At 44.6% G+C, this 12118-nt stretch overlaps 1 protein-coding gene across 1 annotated transcript in view; it reads left to right on the forward strand.

Annotated features, from left to right (window-relative positions):
• LOC138260468 (uncharacterized) overlaps window positions 1-12118 on the forward strand; it is a 118027-nt gene that overhangs the window by 50883 nt on the left and 55026 nt on the right. The window lies entirely within an intron of this gene.

Here is a 12118-nt window from a genome sequence, read left to right on the forward strand (position 1 = left end):
ACCTCTTTTACCCAGAACCACTTGCAAACCTCAATCTTTGACTAAGAAAACACATTTCATCACATTTTTTCTGTGATGATCTTGATTCTGTGGCGAGCCACAGACTTCCATCCACCTGGTATTCCTCAAGTCTCCTGATACAAATGGAATCTCATTTGTGTCAGTAGATGTAGTAGCTGTACTGGAAACAGCTCAAAACACAACATGGATACATCACATTTTTTCACCCAAAACGGACCCACTTTTTCCAATGTGGGTAGCTCTAGTCTTGGTTTTAGACCCTAGCCAGAATCTAGGGAAACCTAGCCAATCTGTACATTTTTAAAAACTAGACACCTAGGGGTATCCAGGGTGGGCTGACTTGCATGGCTCTCAACATGTTTTTTTTTACCAAGAATCCCTTGCAAACCTCAAACCTTGACTAAAAAAAATAAATTTTCCTCATACTTCTTTGATATAAATTTCTGAAATCTGTGGGCAGCCACAAACTTCCTTCCACACAGCATTCCCCAAAGTCTCCTGATTAAAATGGTACCTCACTTGTGTAGGTAGGCCTAGTGCCTGTGACAGAAATAGATCAAACCAAGGTCAATGGTCCCCTGGTGAGGCTTCCCATTGACCATGGTTTGAGCCGTTCCTGTTCCAGCCGCACAAATGTGGCAGCATTTCTATCAACACAAATGGGGTAAAGCAGAGTTGTTTGAATTTTGTGGATTCCTGTGGGTTCTGGAACTTCCCATCACAGAAATGGAAGGTGAATGTGTAAATTCAGTCAGAGTTTAAGGTTTGTGGAGCATTGTGGATAAAAAAAACGTTGTGGGATCCATGCAAGGCACATCATCCCGGACTCCTGTATTTGTCTAGTTTTCAAAAATGTTTGTGGTTTGTAGGTTTGCATACTTGACCCCACAGCACGGCCCCAAATACTGTACCTACCCGTATTGCTTACCTCTCAACATAGCGATTTAGGGCCTTTTGTGTCCTTTTTTCTTGGGCCATCCATGCAAGTGGGGTGCTGTTCTGATCTGGAGACAAGTGGGAACTCAGGTTAGTGAGAAACCTATGCCTCCACATAGATTCTGTATTTCTTTCCATAACAGAAATGTTATGAAAATGTGTGTTTCTCACGAAGGTTTGATGTTTGAAAGGGCTTCTGGGTAATATTACTTGGTGGGAGACGTGCATGTCACGGACCCCTAGAGTTCCCTGGTTGTCCAGTTTTAAAAAATGTGCAGGTTTGCCTGGGTGCCATCTGAGCTAGGGCCCAAAATCCACAGCTACCCATATGAGAAAAAAAGATTTCCTAGTAAGAGACATCTTACCACCACATATATAATTCTGGTACACATTTTTTAAAGGTAAATCACCACATACACTAGTTGGTTTTAGCACCTACAGAAATTATGTCTTCAAAGCAGAACTACTTATGAAAGTATCTGAATATTGTAACCAAGACTTCTGAAGGTGAGCCATAAACCCAAGTCAAGGCACCACAGCTTTATCATCCATTCACATGTCATTCATGCATCACACAGGAGACTTTCATACTGGTGGCCGCAGGCCCAATCCTATCAATTAGTGCACTTACATTAACATACTACCACTATACAAGGGCTCATCACATTAATAAATCACAGGACATAGTCAGTTTGACTATGTTTTACCACCTGTCAAGTAACCGCCTCCTTGTTTCGGAACATTACCAACTACATGCCTAGTGAACCTTTACTAACGGCTCCCATGACAGCCACATGAGGCTTAGGTAGATATGAGTGCATCTTTAGAGCACTCACTTTTGAAAGTCTAACTCCTTAGAGTTTGTGGATGCAAGTTGGGGGTGTCCAAGTATGCATCCAAGGCATCATTCCTCAAACTGAGTGAGCATATCTATCTTTAAAAATACTAAGCAATACATGCTGGGGAATACTGCTGAATTTCCCTAAAGAAAACATCATAAATTGAGATGAACAGTAGTTTTTGACACACAGGGTAATCCGAGAGAAAGCAGCACATGTCCCATCCACTGTTATGTGCGGTGCTGTGACTGTAATGCACTTATCATACAGCAAACTGAACATCTGCTGACAGATGATGAATATGGCAAGCAAGTCAAGCATTTACCCCTACATGCCATAATAATTCAATATCAGGGCGAGTGCAACACCAATGGGTTTGAATCTGTAAGTGAAGATGAAGTCATATCATGTGTGTCTACACTACCTTTAATATCTGCCTTCTACCTATGCAATACCCCTGGGAAAGCACACCTACCCGTTCATGTCTCTGTCGTCACCAGAGTCCTGACTAATTCTGTATAATTGTCATGTGAAGCTATATTATTGCCTTTCATCCCTAGACACATGGAGCTCAAGAAAATGTGTCTTTCATGTGTAGTGGGCGTAAGGGATTATTTACAGCCCCTAGTGCAAATGGAGCATCACTTTCATTGGCGCTCCGCCTATTTCCACATTTACAAGGCTGTGCCAAGCCACTTTGCGTGGCCTAATGCCGCCTTCTGAATATGGGCCCAATGCAGTTTTCTGCTGCAGAGGGACGTGCAATGGGTGTTGCTGTGGGTGTTTCCACGCAACAACCATTGCTTTTGACACTGCACCAGGTTTACGAGAAATCGTTATTCTGAAGCAGTGCCAAAAACTAACCACACCCCTGGGTGCCGGAATCGTAATCAGGCCCTTAGTCACCTAATTGGAAGTCGATAAACTCCAGTGGGATGAGGCAGAAGGCTGTAGCTGAGGATAGTTCCACGAAGTCAGATACCACTTTGGTGAAGGACCGCTGAAATGAATTTGCTCCTGTGGAGAAGAGAATAGCAGGAGAAGCCGCAAAGTCAATCTGACTGGTGATGTACCTCAGGAGGGTGGGCAAGCGGGTTGGTCCCGGTCCTCTCTTGGTTCTCAGAGCAATTTTTGGGCAAATTTTGGGCCTGATTTAGAGTTTGGCAGACAGGTTACTCTGTCACAAATGTGACGGATGTCCTGTCTGCTGTATTACAATTTCCATAGGCTATAATGGGATTGTGATATGGAAGATGGGATATCCGTCACTTTTGTCTGTCAAACTCTAAATCAGGCCCTAATTCTAAGTCCTCAGTTAGGGGTACATTTAGCACCACAACCAGGGGTCTAGGATTTGTGGGACACCTCTTGGGGGTTCAGGACCCACTGAGGCTGGGACCAGGTGCTGGTTCAAGACGGTGGGAGCCTTATATGTCCCTTTATCTCTGAACAGGAGGACAGAAAACTAGCTCATGGGGTCACATCTGGTAGTCGTGGGTGCAATTGAAGATGCAGGGCTTAACAGTAGGGCTTGCGTCTGAGGGTTCAAGGCAGACTCCAGGCAGCAAAGCTGTCCTTCCATATACATCAGCAGTCTGGCAGTATGTACAGCAGGTCACAGAAGCAGGCAGTCCTCTTAGAGACCTTCAGCAGCTCCAGTAGTGAACTGAAGAATGGGTCAGAAGATTCTATTTTTTACCCCAGAGCCCTTCTTCTGAAAAAGTTCTTTGAAGTGCATGGAGTTGTCTGACTCCCCTGCTGTTGCTTCAAGCTGACTGCAGTGACAATACCAAATGGTTAGGGCCTTTGTGTGAAGGCAGAGCACAGGTTATTCAGTTGCAAATGGGGCTGTGCTCAGCTCCACGCCCCCCATCCTGCCAGCAGGTGGCTCATTGAGGCACACCTAAGCACTCTATTGTGTGACTGTCTGGGAGGAACTCACAAAGTCTGTCAGCTACACCAATTCATGACACCCAAGACAGGATGTAGGCACAAAGGGTGAAATGCAGTTAAATGCCAACTTTCTAAAAGCCTTCACTTGAAGAAGAGCCGGGTCTCCAATCAGGAGTCTGCCATTACTGCCACGCTCAGTGTACAATTGGCTCATGATTGGGGTCTCTGGCTGCATTCATGGGTATTAGCCTGTGAGTATATGTTCATTGATTTTAGCACACTGGTGCAATTTCCACTCTTGGTGTCACCCTGTGAGACCCAACGTGCGGCATTTTGGCAGGTTTGCACACAGAACTTGCCCCATTATGCAACTATACCCCAGCTAAATACAGTCCTGATAAGACTCTAATATCCTGCCCAAGAATGAAATGCCATCAACATCAACAACAGACAGACCTTTATCTCAAAACTATGTACCGTCAATAAAAACCAGTGCACTAAGATAACTATTACTCGCACCCTCTCCATGCTCAGTTTTTTCATCACTAATTTTATTGCAAATGTTGCAGTTATACTATAAATTATGTTGTAGAAGATGTCATTACTGATAAGGTCATGAGTTATAGTTACCTTGGTGCACAGGTTATAACTTCTTGAAATAAGTATAACTATAACTTCTGAATTTCTATGGTTTTGTGAGTGTGAATTCTGAACCTAAATACAACGTCCTTGTAACATTTTTTTTTCGGGAATGTCTAAGGTTTTTCATATGCTAAATCCTAAGACCTACAGTAGCAAGACATGCCCTCACAGAGGGGCCACAACTTTTGTAAATGGTCCTAATTCCTCTCTACCTTTCAGCCCACTTAAGTCAGTGGTTGAAACGTTAAAAAGGTGTCAACAATGTAAATTACAATTTAAATTTCATATCATGTCAGTTGCATTGTCTCATTTCTCACCAATAACAGACATCACTCGACTGTGCCGCCTTATTACTTTGCATGGTGGTTCTGCTAACATCGCATTGTTCACAAATACACAAACAGGATAGCATCTTGAGAGTCTCTGACACCTCAAACCTCATGTTCTATTGCATTATCCTTCCTGGTGTAAGAAAAGTCCTCTGTGACAACGTGTCAGTCAGATTACCTGCCCTCTTCACTGGGAAACAAGCCTTGGAACTCATTCCAGCTGCATCTCTCAAATCCGAAAAGGGCTCTTTCTCGACCAAGAGCTACCTTTCTTTCAAATGTGGTGTAATTCGGTCCAGCGGTTCAAACTGTAGTAATGTCTATCTAAAACATTATAGGGAAGTGCATGGGGAAAAATTGTTTTGGGCCCCCCCCCTTTCTCAAGAGCTGAAGTGAGGGGCAAACTAGTTTTTGATACATTTGTTAGGATTCGTCAAATGGCACCAAAGTTATGAGAAAAACAAAAAATGCTTTTCCTATGGAAACCATATGACAACTATAACTACCTACTATATATATCTATAAATATATATTCACTTAAAAAAACAAAGGTTAGAAGGACATTATAGTTAGGCTCACATTTTAAACATCCCAAACCATAGAAAGTCACCAGTTATATTTAGAGTTATCTCACGTAACCATAACTCGTGCCCTAAGCTGGCATCAGTATCTTGGTGGGTGTATCAGTGTCTGTGTGGGTCTGCGAGTGGGTGCGTGACAGTGTGAGTGGGTGTGTGAGAATGTGAATGGCATTGTGAGTAGGTGTGTGGGTGTCTGAGTGGGTCTGTGAGTGGGTGTGTGAGGGTATGAGTGGGACTGTGAGTGGGTGAACAAGGTTCTGAGTGAGTTGATGAGTGAGTGCATGAGTGTCTGAGTAGGTTTATGAGTGGATGCTTAAGGGTCTGAGTAGGTGTGTGAGTGGGAGAAAGAGAATGAAAAAGAGATATGGAGAGAGAGAAAGAGAGTGAGAGGGAGAGAGATAGAGAGTTTTTAGGCTTTATGATATAACTCCTGCCCCCGCTATGCAGTTCTTTCCTCAAATATTTTACTGGAAATATTACATATTACATTGATATTAGTAGTGATGTTATCAGATACGTCATGAGTGCCATAATTTGTGGGGTAATTAGCAGTGCATGGCAAGGACTCAAGTAAGGGCAAGAGTTATTTTTAAAATGTGAGCCTTACTATAACGTCCCTGTAGCCTGTAATTTGGATTTTCTTTAATTTCTCTAAAACTACTGAATGGATTTACACCAAATAACAAAAAGGTCGCTTTCTGGACCAAGAGCTACCTTTCTACAAAATTCAGTGTAACTCCGTCTAGCGGTTCGGGCTCTATCGCTGTTCAGAATCTCTATGGACGAATAAATGGGGAAAAGCAATTTGGGGCACCCCCTTTTTCTCGGCCCCCACTTGACAGATCGCCACAAAACGTTCTAGCTGGTTTTCTGCCAAATTTGATGTAATTCCGTCCAGTGGTTCAGGCTGTAGTCGTGTTCAAAACTCCTATGGGAATTAACATGGGAAATGCATGCTTTTTGATCTCCCCTTTTTTTCTGCCCTGCTTGACAGATCACCTTGAAACTTTCCATACACAACCAGATTCACAGGCACACTTTGGGATTGAGTATAAATGGTATTTGCTGTCTTGATGAAAAATGTTTTGCTTATGATTGATTCCTTACAGGATTTCCTGTCTTATAATGTTTTGAGAAAATGAGTTCCATGTGAATGCATGTCTAAAGTTTAAACTTTCTAAAAGTGGCATTTTACAAAATTTTCATGAAGCATCTCCCTTTACCATTACAGTGGGTCTATTGTAACAATTTCATAGGTACCAAACATCACCCATCAAACTGCCCTCAATTGGAAATTACAGCTTAGTAAATGTAATAATCAATCTCCAATGTTATTCTATGGGAGAGGTAAGTATCATCGTAGTGAAACATGAATTTTGGAGTTTTACACTACCAGGACATGTATAACTTAAAAGTGGAAGTCCAACCTTTTAATTACACAGCACCTCACCTTATATGTAACAAAAGGGAATTGTAAGGCTTGACAAGGGGGTTTTAATGCCAAGTTGAGCTGGCAGTTTAAAAGTCATACACGCTGAAATGGCAGACCTGGGACTTGTTTTAAGGTGCTATTTAAGTGAGTGGCACAATAAGTGCTGTAGGCCCACTGGTAGCATTTAATTAACAGTCCCTGGGTAGATGGTATGCCACTTTACAAGAGACATATAGGTGAATTAAATGTGGCAATTAGGTATAAAACAATTTAACCACGTTTGAAAGCGAGAGAACAAGCATTTTAGCACCGGTTAGCAGTGGTACACTTTACAGAGCCTTATGGCGATCATAAATGTATTCAGCAAAAGAGGCCCAGGCCCAACACTGGTGATATTCCCACCCTGACGAAAAAGTATTTTCTTTCTGCTCATATTTGTACACAGCATACTCACAGATGAACCACATTCTCGCCTCAAATGCCCAGAGGGAGGAGTTTCTGTGGTAGATATATTGGACCACTTCCAGAACAAAGAGCTTAAATATGATGTGAAGTCAAGGCAGCAGATGGCCCCATAAATGGAGGATGAATCCAGAAATATTGAAAGACCCAGTCACAGTAGGCGAAGTGACCCAGGCATTTTTGCCCTTAATGCAGACAGGGCCTGTAAATCAAATGCTACCAGTAGACTGCTGCATTCATTGTACCATTTACTGCAGTGATTCAGCAGGGCATGTCTCCAGGACTACCATTTGTAGCCTAGCTGTGCTGTTCTAAATATCAATAAAAAATCAGCCTTAAGTAGGCCTTATTTCCCAGGGGGCTCTATGCTTGGTATTTCTGCGTAAGGCATGTCAATGTTTAATGTTAAACCTGCACTTACAGTGTGAAGACCCAGAAAGCTGTTTTCACTGTAGCAAAGTTGGCTGTTTCATAAGGAAGCAATCGGATACAACATTAAATTTAATAAATGCCTGGGCAACAGCTACAAATTTTATTTTTTACTTTTTTAATAGCACTGGTGAAGTCAGATGTGGAATACATTTTTTGGAAAGATGACTTTTGAAAGTTTCCTTTCCCTTATGTAAAGTTTTGGAAGCTCAATCTGCATTTTGCTCTCCAATTTGTTCTAGCCAGTAATTAGCATTTGAATAGGCATGAATGAAGTTAGATGTTGCTCCAAGGAGCAAACAATAGGATGACCTTGGGGGCTGAGATGACCGACCTGAACCTGATAGAATATGCAGTGTGGGATAGAAGAAAACATTTTTGGCACTAAAGTGTTGAATCCTGTTTAAATGTCACATCCTTCTTGACAGGTCTGCCGAGGGTTTCATAATATTCTTGGGGCACACTTCAAAGAGGCTTCTCCTGTCACAGGCAAATGATATCTAACATTTGGGCATGGCCCTGCTATTTTTTTCTTCTCCATATTTCTTTATTTTTCTGTAAATTAGGAATGGTTTCCGATGGCAAATCAATATAGTATGATAAATATTAAGCTGCAACAACATAGTGCTTATACTTGGATATTGTTACCCAATACGTTACGCATTATAACCAAACTTAGAGAGCTAGGAATGAGAGACTGGCAAATGTGTACCGGAGAGGATCGACCACAGGGTGATAGTTACAATTCCACTGAATAATATATATATTCCATTCTAAGTTCAGAATAAAGAAAAAACTAAAGAAAAACAATATAATACCAAACTCTAATAAAACTACAATAACTGCGATAAACTGGGTAGGTGTGCCACCAGGGTGTGCTGAGGGAGTGCTGAGGGGGGCTGATTCTGAGTCTGATTTACGTTCTACAGTCTACGAATAGGGCAGGAAACGGTACTGCGAATGGTTCAACCCTAATGCACCAGCATAGACAGGGGGGAAAGAGGGGGGGAAACCAACCCAACTCTCCGCCACACTACCCCGCCCGCCGGTTCAACTCACTCTTGATCACCACAACCTCCCCTGCCCAATCAGGGGGATTAGAAGGGGGTCTAACCAAAGCAAGTAACGATGCATAGATCTGCAAGCCATCTCAAAACAGGTGGCAATATGGGGGATTTCCAACTCATTGCTAAACATCTTTTTGCCAGTACAAGTGCTGAGTCTAAGATTTTTTTCACCGGTTTATTTTTTGAGGTTCTGCGTGTTATGCCAAGTATGTAGTGTGCCATATCACAGTGCGTGATCCCTCCTGTAATTTTGTTTAATGTCTCAGTTATCGTTACCCAATATTCAACCGCATGGGGGCAGGACCACACCATATGTAAGTAATCAGCATGCCCACTGTGGCACCTCGGACACTCATCCTGTGTGGATGGGTAAATCCTCGTCAGCCTCGCAGGAGCGAGGTAGGTGTGATGCAGATAATTGAACTGGATACGTTTGAAGCCGGCATTTATTGATATAATTTTAGGAGCCATGAGGGTCTGTTCCCCTTGGGCATCCGTAAGTTCAATGTGTAGCGCTTCCCCCCAGTATGTCCGGAGCGATGTAAGGCGAGTATTGTCATCTATGTGTAGCGCATTGTATATATTGTGATCGCCTTATTTGTGTTCCTGTGAGTCAGTAGTGTTTTGAGCAAAACCGATGTGACAGGTTCTCTGGGCGGAGAGCCCCAGTAAGTTGTCGCTAGTCGGGTTAGAGCAGCATAGGTGAGAAAGGTGCCGGGAGGGAGACTGAAATCGCCTACTAGGCTAGTGAACGGGATCAACATGTGGTCTTCAAAGAGGTTGCCCCATTCCACTATTTCTGCCACCTCCCAGGCAGTTGCCGCTGGTTTGTGCAGAGTAGTAGCCCAGCCCGGCAGTGTCCATAGTGGACGCGTATGGGGCCGCCCCCGGCCTGTCTTGTGCGTGTATCTGAGCCAACATTTCTTGGCGTTTCTCATTAATAAATTGCTATTTGCAACTGGGGTGCCGGGGTTAGGAGACATCAACCAGCTTAACATTCTATTTGTACCTCCTTGTTTGACCGTGGTGCATAATTCATGAAAATTATGACCAGCTAACCAACGCATAGACCATTGGAGCTGAGCCGCTGCGTAATAATGCTCAAAGTTTGGGGCACCCAGGCCACCTTCCGACATAGGAGTGTAAAGTTTGCTTAATGCCACACGAGTTCCACCCCTGCCCCATATCAATGCTGTGAGAAAGGAGCACATCTCTGCAAACCACTTATACGAAAGGAAGATCGGAAGACCTGAGAAGTGGTATAACAATCTTGGAAGCACCAGCATCTTAGCGATAGCCAATCTGCCCAGGGAAGAGAGTGGGAGGGAAGTCTAAAATGGTAAAGAAGACCTCGCTCCTGTCAGGACACCACCTATATTTGCGCCTATTAAATCTTTTTCCTTGTGGAAGAGCCTGACCACAAGATATTTGATGGTATAACATGCCCACGACAGGGAGGTAATAGGTAATTGCTAGCGTTGAGCCATGGATATCGGCATAAGAGGGAACAAGCAGGACTTCGCCCAATTTATCTTGAGGCTGGATGCCCTGCTAAATTCCTGCAGCAGTGACAACAAATGGGGCAAGGCTGGCACAGGATCGCGGAGGTATATTAGAGCATGATCGGCGTAAAGTGACATGACGTGCCAAACCCCTCCCATAGAAAGTCCCCAGTCAGGCGCTCTCATTCTCAGGGCTTGCGCTAAGGGCTCCATAGCTAATGCAAAAAGGAGTGGTGACAGGGGGCATCCCTGGCATGTCCCACGACCAATATTGAAGGGCTTGGAGATCACAGCGCCCGTCCTCACCCAGGCTATAGGTGACTGATATAATAGAGATATCCATTTCAGGAAGTTGGGACCAAAGCCCAGCTGTTGTAGAACCCGCAGCAGGTAAGTCCACCCCAGTGTGTCAAATGCTTTTTCTATATCTAAGGAGGCCACCACCAACTCACTTTTCCCCTCACCCGCCCAGTCGATAATGGAGAACAATCAATGGAGGTTAAGAAAGGTGCTTCTGCCCGGGATGAATCCGTTTTGGTCAGAATGAACCAAACTAGTAATTATGGGCATTAGTCTGCCCGCTAACATCCGACTTAATATCTTGTAATCGAAGTTAAGCAACGATAGCAGGCGGTACGATCCCAGCCGCAAAGGTTTGGGGAGGACCACCAACGTCGCCTTGCTCAGGGAGGACGGAAGGGCTCCCTCATCATACGCTGCATTGTACATTGCCAGCATTTTAGGGGCTAACATTACCTGATATGCAGCATAAAATTCGATCGCCCATCCGTCCGTGGCAGGGGTCTTCCACCGTGCCATACTTTTTATAGCCCCCTCAAGTTCTTTAAGCTGTAGGGGAGCTTCCAGTGACTCCCTATCTACAGAAGACATCCTGGGCAAGTGGAGGGGGGTCAGAAACCTCTCCACCTCAACGCGCTTCGCCCCCATACTGGGGCTGCGTAGTGTGGAATAATATTCAAAGAATGCCGTATTAATGTCTTCCTGTGTGTTCAGCATTGGGTCATTCCCACCCCGCAGCGCAGAAATTGGTGTTTGGGCATGCTCTGACAGAAGCAGCTAAGCCAATATTTTGCACTAACATTCCATGTCATGAAGGAATATTGCGCCATGCAGCTGAGTGTGTGAACAATGAGTTGCGTTTAGGAGGGGGGATACTCGTGTCGACAGATCAGATAGCACTCTGCACCTCCACCGCTCCCCGCCCCCGTCCCAGTCCCCATCCCCCAACATGTGATCCGCCCGCACATTCCAGCACACCCACCCATTTACCAGTGAACGAGCCCACTAAGAAAACATAAATGTAACAATAAACAACTTTTCACAGGCTGCATCAAGAATTGGTGGACAACCACTGTAATTCTGATACCCAACTGAAACATTATTGTTCTTGTATGATTACACCTAGGTGTAAAGGGAAGGGGGGGAGCATAGACAGTACGAGCAGTTAAGAGTAACTTGCAGTACAAGAGCGGAGGGGATAGGCATTTTAAATCTGCACAGGCCTGATGATGGTCAACGTTGACAAGCCTATCATGTATGTAGTGCTATTCCAGGGTCGGGGAGGTCCACCCTACCAGGCACGGCCCCCCTACAGCATATCCTCTGCAATCTGGGGTGTCACCGTCGGGCCCCCCCCTCAGAGCTGCTCCGCTTCCAGATCCGGGGAGACCTCATCCTGTTACTCCGCACTTCTCACTGATGATGCAGGGGAGCCCACACGCCATTCTACCTCCTCACGCACCCGATCTCTGGAGGCTTGTTCAGGGGTAAAGGCCGTCTGTGTGCGTTGCGCACTATCCCGGAAGCCCTCCCTCAGCCAGCGCCTCGTCAAGCATGAGGGTGATTGTGGTGGTCCTGAAGCTATGCCATTTCCCTCCATCCATGTCCAGGCTTCCTCCGGTGTGGCGCAAAAAAAGGTGCTAGTGTCCGTTATGATCTTGAGGGTTGCCGGAAACTGGAGAGCA

The sequence above is a fragment of the Pleurodeles waltl genome, chromosome 1_1 (assembly GCF_031143425.1).
Source record: "Pleurodeles waltl isolate 20211129_DDA chromosome 1_1, aPleWal1.hap1.20221129, whole genome shotgun sequence".
NCBI lineage: Eukaryota > Metazoa > Chordata > Amphibia > Caudata > Salamandridae > Pleurodeles > Pleurodeles waltl.